Source organism: Sapajus apella, unplaced genomic scaffold (assembly GCF_009761245.1).
Source record: "Sapajus apella isolate SASKATOON/1434 unplaced genomic scaffold, GSC_monkey_1.0 scaffold2015, whole genome shotgun sequence".
NCBI classification, from domain to species: Eukaryota; Metazoa; Chordata; class Mammalia; order Primates; family Cebidae; genus Sapajus; species Sapajus apella.
The window spans coordinates 1085-6417 of NW_022438941.1; the positions used below are offsets into that span (position 1 = coordinate 1085).

At 43.7% G+C, this 5333-nt stretch overlaps 1 pseudogene; it reads left to right on the forward strand.

Moving 5' to 3' along the window:
* The first annotated feature begins 1025 nt into the window (after positions 1-1025).
* Positions 1026-2751, forward strand: LOC116547073 (annotated as a pseudogene).
* The last annotated feature ends 2582 nt before the right edge of the window (positions 2752-5333 follow it).

Here is a 5333-nt window from a genome sequence, read left to right on the forward strand (position 1 = left end):
TTTTTAAACAATATTGTTTACTTTTCCCCTTTGCTTTGTTTATTTAATTTTATCTATCAACTGATTCTGATTTTTCTACAATTAATCCAACTTCTGCAATCATTAATATTTCCCTCTGGAAAGGATAAAGATAATATTGATATCTCTGTTAAAATATAAGTAATTAAAGTCAAATTTCTGGGAAAAAAAGTTTGTGTCTCAAATACTTAGTACTCCCATTTCACAACTTCTATTACAGTGAATATAAAAGGTTTGATACAATTTCCAAATGCTCTTGCCTCCCCACTATTACAGAGTGCCCAAATATTCTTTCTAGTTTCATGACTTCAATTCCAGTATCTTTAGAAATATTTTTAATTTTCCCAAATGTTTCTTTCATGTGTAGTTGTGAATATAGAGCTTAGTGAAGCCAATATTTAAAGTAATTTTTCATTTAAACATTTTATTGCATCATCCTGACATCACTGAATACAGTAACTTATATAGCACCAATTTAAAATATACAGAGACTTTTCTGAAACTTTGACTGGCACCCTGAACTTTCCCTGTGACATATACTAGAACCATCTGTAGCACCGAGTAACCATTTCACATCAAAGCCATTTTTATTGAGAATTGATGAGTCAGGTTGATAAATCATTTGAGGTCCTCGGAGGAACAAAAATCATCAGTTTTATAACTCTGCAATTTAATATTGAAGTCACTGATAAAAACACATTTTTGTGACATACTGGAGGCTTTCTTGGTAATGATTGACTGCTTAGATTTATAAATTTACTAAAAAGTTGTCTCGTGATGGTAGAATCGCTGTAGCTAGTCTGCTCTAAAGGCAACCCGTGAGCCCCTAGGATTGGAGAACACAAGACCACTTTTCCTCAACACATACGTGGATCTGTCCTGACCAGATCAGCGGAATTCCAGTGTCCTCTCTGAGTCACACCGAGGTAAACTGCACAGACCAGGAACCCACATTTTAAAAAGAATAAAGTAAAATAAGTGGCCTGCAGTGTGCGGGCTGGTGTTAGTGCGGACTTGCGGCTGGGCCGCAGGTGTCCGTGGTTCAGCGGGGAGGCTTTTGTGTGGGGCCTGGCTTGGCTTTGTGTCCGCAAGTTTTTGCCCTGCTCCGTCGCCCTCCTCCGGGGGGGAAGCGGCGAGACCCGGGGGAGCTCGGGCGGGAGCGGCAGCTGTGAAGGCTGCATGGAGGAGGACTCACAAATCGCGGAGATGCCGCGTTCCTAGAAGACGCCTGGGTCCTGACGAAAGACAAGTTGAAGAGTGCGTATATCGCCTTTAAAGTGAGGCTCCTGGCCAGGAGCAGCGCAGGGTCTAGGACCCACAGCTCAGCCTGCAGCACTAGGAGCTGCCGCTGCGGTCCGCGGCGCAGACACCGAGGGCCACGCCTCCCCCAGCTGCGCGGAGCTCCAGCACCCTGGTCCAGGCTCCGGAGACCTGCCGCCCGCCCGCAGCAGGAAAGCCACGAAGAAAACGATCAACCCACATCAGAAAATAAAGCTGATCTCGAGGTCACCGCGCTCACCAAGGAAGGTCTCCCGGACACGCTTGCGAAGTACGGAGAGAACCCTAGTCCTACTGGGGAACATTCAGGAAGCGATGTGAGAAAAAACCCTTGAAACCAAAGGAATGAGGACGTTCTGTCGCCCAGGCTGGCGTGCAGTGGTGCCATCTTGGCTCACTGCAGCGTCCGCCTCCTGGGTCAAAAGATTCTCGTGCCTCAGCCTCACCAGTGACTGGAGTCAGTCACTCACCACCTGGCCTAATTTTTTTTTTTTTTTTTTTTTTTTTTTTTAACTTGTGGTAGGGACAGGGTTAAGCCTTGTTTTCTAGGCTGGTCTCCAACTCCTAAGCTCAAGGGATCCGCCCACCTCCGCGGATTAAAAACTTAATCTTCAGCAGAAAATGCAAGGCAGAATGGAAATCAAAGTTCTAATACATACTGTGACAATGAAGAAGACTAAAGTGGAGCTCAAGCTTGACGAGAGAGAACCACCAAACGGCAGAGCAAAGACTCCAGGAACACTCAAGCAAAGAAGACTTGAGGTAGAGCTATTCTCAGGCTGGAATACCTCAGGCTGAACGCACAAGTGGCGCTTTCAGAAGGCGGAGCTCTGCAGGCGTCGAATAGGGAGTCTACCGGAGGGCCCAGGAGCCCAAGGAAGAGGGTGGAAACCAGAATATTTTCCAGAGATGGTGCAGCTCCCACAGCTGAAACTCTAATGACTCCAGGACGCAAAACCTTCGTTGTCAGTAGGGTGACTGCAAATTGCAAGCATGCAGCTCCTATTCTGCAACTCACCAAATTCTCAGACATATCCAAAACTCCAAAGAAACCACTGACAAAAACAAGCAAACAAAAACAAACAGGAAAGAAGAGTAGAAAGGAATATTCTTAAGGAAATGTTGCCCTATGAAGCATCTACACCAACAGGAATTAGTGCAGACCGGTCAAAGGGGCTACAGGCGGCCCATTAGAACTCCGTGAGCTCAGGTTGGAGGAATCTTTTTCCTCTAAATATGATCCTCAGTGTGTTTTTTGGCAGATGTCAAGTCAAAAAAGACAAAGAAAAAGAATGACCCGTTTCTGTAAGGACAAATATTTTGCTATTTGTTGTGGTAGGTTTTGCTTGTTGGTTGGCTGGTTGGTTAGTCTACCAAGCTGTGGAAACCAACCAAGGAAATCCTTTCTCTAATGTTCTTCCTGATGACTCTAGAAACCCAACTGAATGAAATTCACTTGGCACATTCAACTGGTCAACTGGGTCTCTTTTTCTTCTTTTTTTCGTTTTTTCTTTTTTCTTTTTTCTTTTTTTTTTTTGAGATGGAGTTTTGCTCTGTTGACAGGCTGGAGTGCAGTGGCACAGTCTCCGCCTCCCGAGTTCAAGCAGTTCCCTGCCTCAGCATGCCGAGTAGATGGGACTACAGGTGAGTGATGCCACACCCTGCTAATTTTTTGTATTTTAGTAGAGACAGGGTTTCACCAGGTTGGCCAGGATGGTCTCGATCTCCTGACCTTGTGATCCACCTGCCTTGGCCTCTCTCAAAGTGCTGGGAGTACAGGAGTGAGCTATCATGCCCAGCCTGGTCTCCTATTTTTAATTACTGTATTGAAAAACACTTGTGTACACTTGTTAACTTAAAGAACTAAAAAAGAAGGGGGAGTGATTTCACCGCAATAAATGCTATATTGCATGAAAAGTAAACAAAATATATATAAATGAACTTTAATACATTAAAGTGTTTTTGGATTCTGGACTAGCAGTAGACCACTTCATTCAATATGCAAATCTTTTTTTTTCTTTTTTTTTTTTTTTGAGACTGCCTTGTTCTGTTGCCAAGGCTGGAGTGCACAGAAGCAGTCTTGGCTTACTGCAACCTCCACCTCCCAGGTTCAAGTGATTCTCCTGCCTCAGTCTCCCAGGTAGATGGGATTATAGGAAAGTCATACCACGCCTAGCCAATGTTTATATTTTTAGTAGAAACAGGGTTTTACCATGTTAGTCAGGCTGGTCTTGAACTCCTGACCTCGTGATCTGCCTGCCTTAGCCCCCCCAAAGTCCTGGGTTTACAGGCATTAGCCACCTTGCCTGGCTGGCCAATGAAAATCTTGTTTCCACTAAACATATAGATTTATATGTTTAGTGGAAACAAGAAGGGCACAACATGGCAATAAATATGAAGTTACACATTTAAATACTTTGAATTCTTACAGAAAAGAGTTTAAGAATTATCATCTGCTGAATAAAAACTTTACAGACATGGAAGACAATAAAATTGGGTGACAGAAAAACTAACATGGTTATACTTTCTGTAACTGCAACAAGATTTGATGGTGTTTGTGAGGAAAAGTACAGCAATAATCTCTTCTGAATCTTTCATTAATAGTAATATGATTATTGTACCCTATCATATTTACTTTTCAAAGAACTCGTTTTTTAAAGTATCAGGAAAGTCCTGCTTCATTAAGGCCCATTTAAATACCTTTGGTGCTTAGATCTTTTAGTGCAGCATATACATGTTTTAGAGAACTGCTGGCTGGCTGTACATGTTTTTAAAAGCTCTTAGCTAGCTAGGAGGCTACAGTTGAAAATTACACTTTTTACTAGAAATTGTAAACACTACTCTTATGTTTCATTTGGATTCTTTCTTGCATCATCTTCTGTTAACAAAAACAAATTTTGCCTTTTTTTCCCCTTTTACTTCCCAGCACAATTTGACTAAAAAGCACAAAAAGTATTCACTTTTTTTTTCCTTTTTGTGACAGAGTTTACCTCTTTTTGCCAAGGCTAGAGTGCAATGGCTCAATCTCAGCTCAGCTCACTGCAACCTCTGCCTCTTGAGTTAAAGCAATTCCCCTACCTCAGCCTCCCAAGTAGCTGGGACCACAGGCATGCACCACCACGGCCAGCTAATTTTTTGTATTTACTAGAGACAGGGTTTCAGCAAGTTGGTCATGTGGGTCTCGATCTCCTGACCTCAGATGATCCACCCACCTCAGCCTCGCAAACTGCTGGGATTACAGGCATGAGCCACCATGCCTAACCAGTATTTGCTTTTAAATTTCATTATAAGCAGCGGCTAATACTTAAAGATGGCCAGGTGTGGTGGCTCATGCCTATAATCCCAGCACTTTGAGAGGCCAAGGTGGGTGGGTCCCCTCAGCCCAGGAGTTCTAGACCAGGAATTCTGGGTACCTAACAGAACCCATTCTCTACCAAAATACAAGAAAATTATCAAGGCTTGATGGAACATGCCTGTAGTCCCAGCTACGCAGGAGGCTGAGGCAGGAGGATCACATAAGCCCAAGAGGTCAAGGCTGCGTGAGCCATGACCGTGCCACAGCAGTTGTACTGCAGCCTGGGTGATAGAGTGATACCCAGTCTCAAATAATAAACATGATAATAATGACAATAATAATAATTAAATTTTTGTACTCACAGTTGTAAGCTCTGACTATGAAGATGGGGGCTGAGTGAGGCCTGTCACTGCAGATTTTCACCCACTTCCATGGTGAGCTGTATCGAGCAGCAGAGTCAGCCAAAATCCAACTTGAAACATAACTCCATTGGCCTGAGAACCAGCCCCGCCATCCCACACAGTGGCCACAGAAAGCCCCATCCAAAGAGAGTCTCAGCATAACCAGCATTTGAGAAAATAAGTATACTAAACAAAACTAAAACCAAGGATTCTCACAGACTCCACTTCACTCCCCTGCTACCTCCCCCAGAGCAGGTGTTGGTAACCATGGCTAAGAGACCTGAAGATGGGTCACATCACAGGACTCTGCAGATACTCTCCATTATCATCCTGGAGCCCAG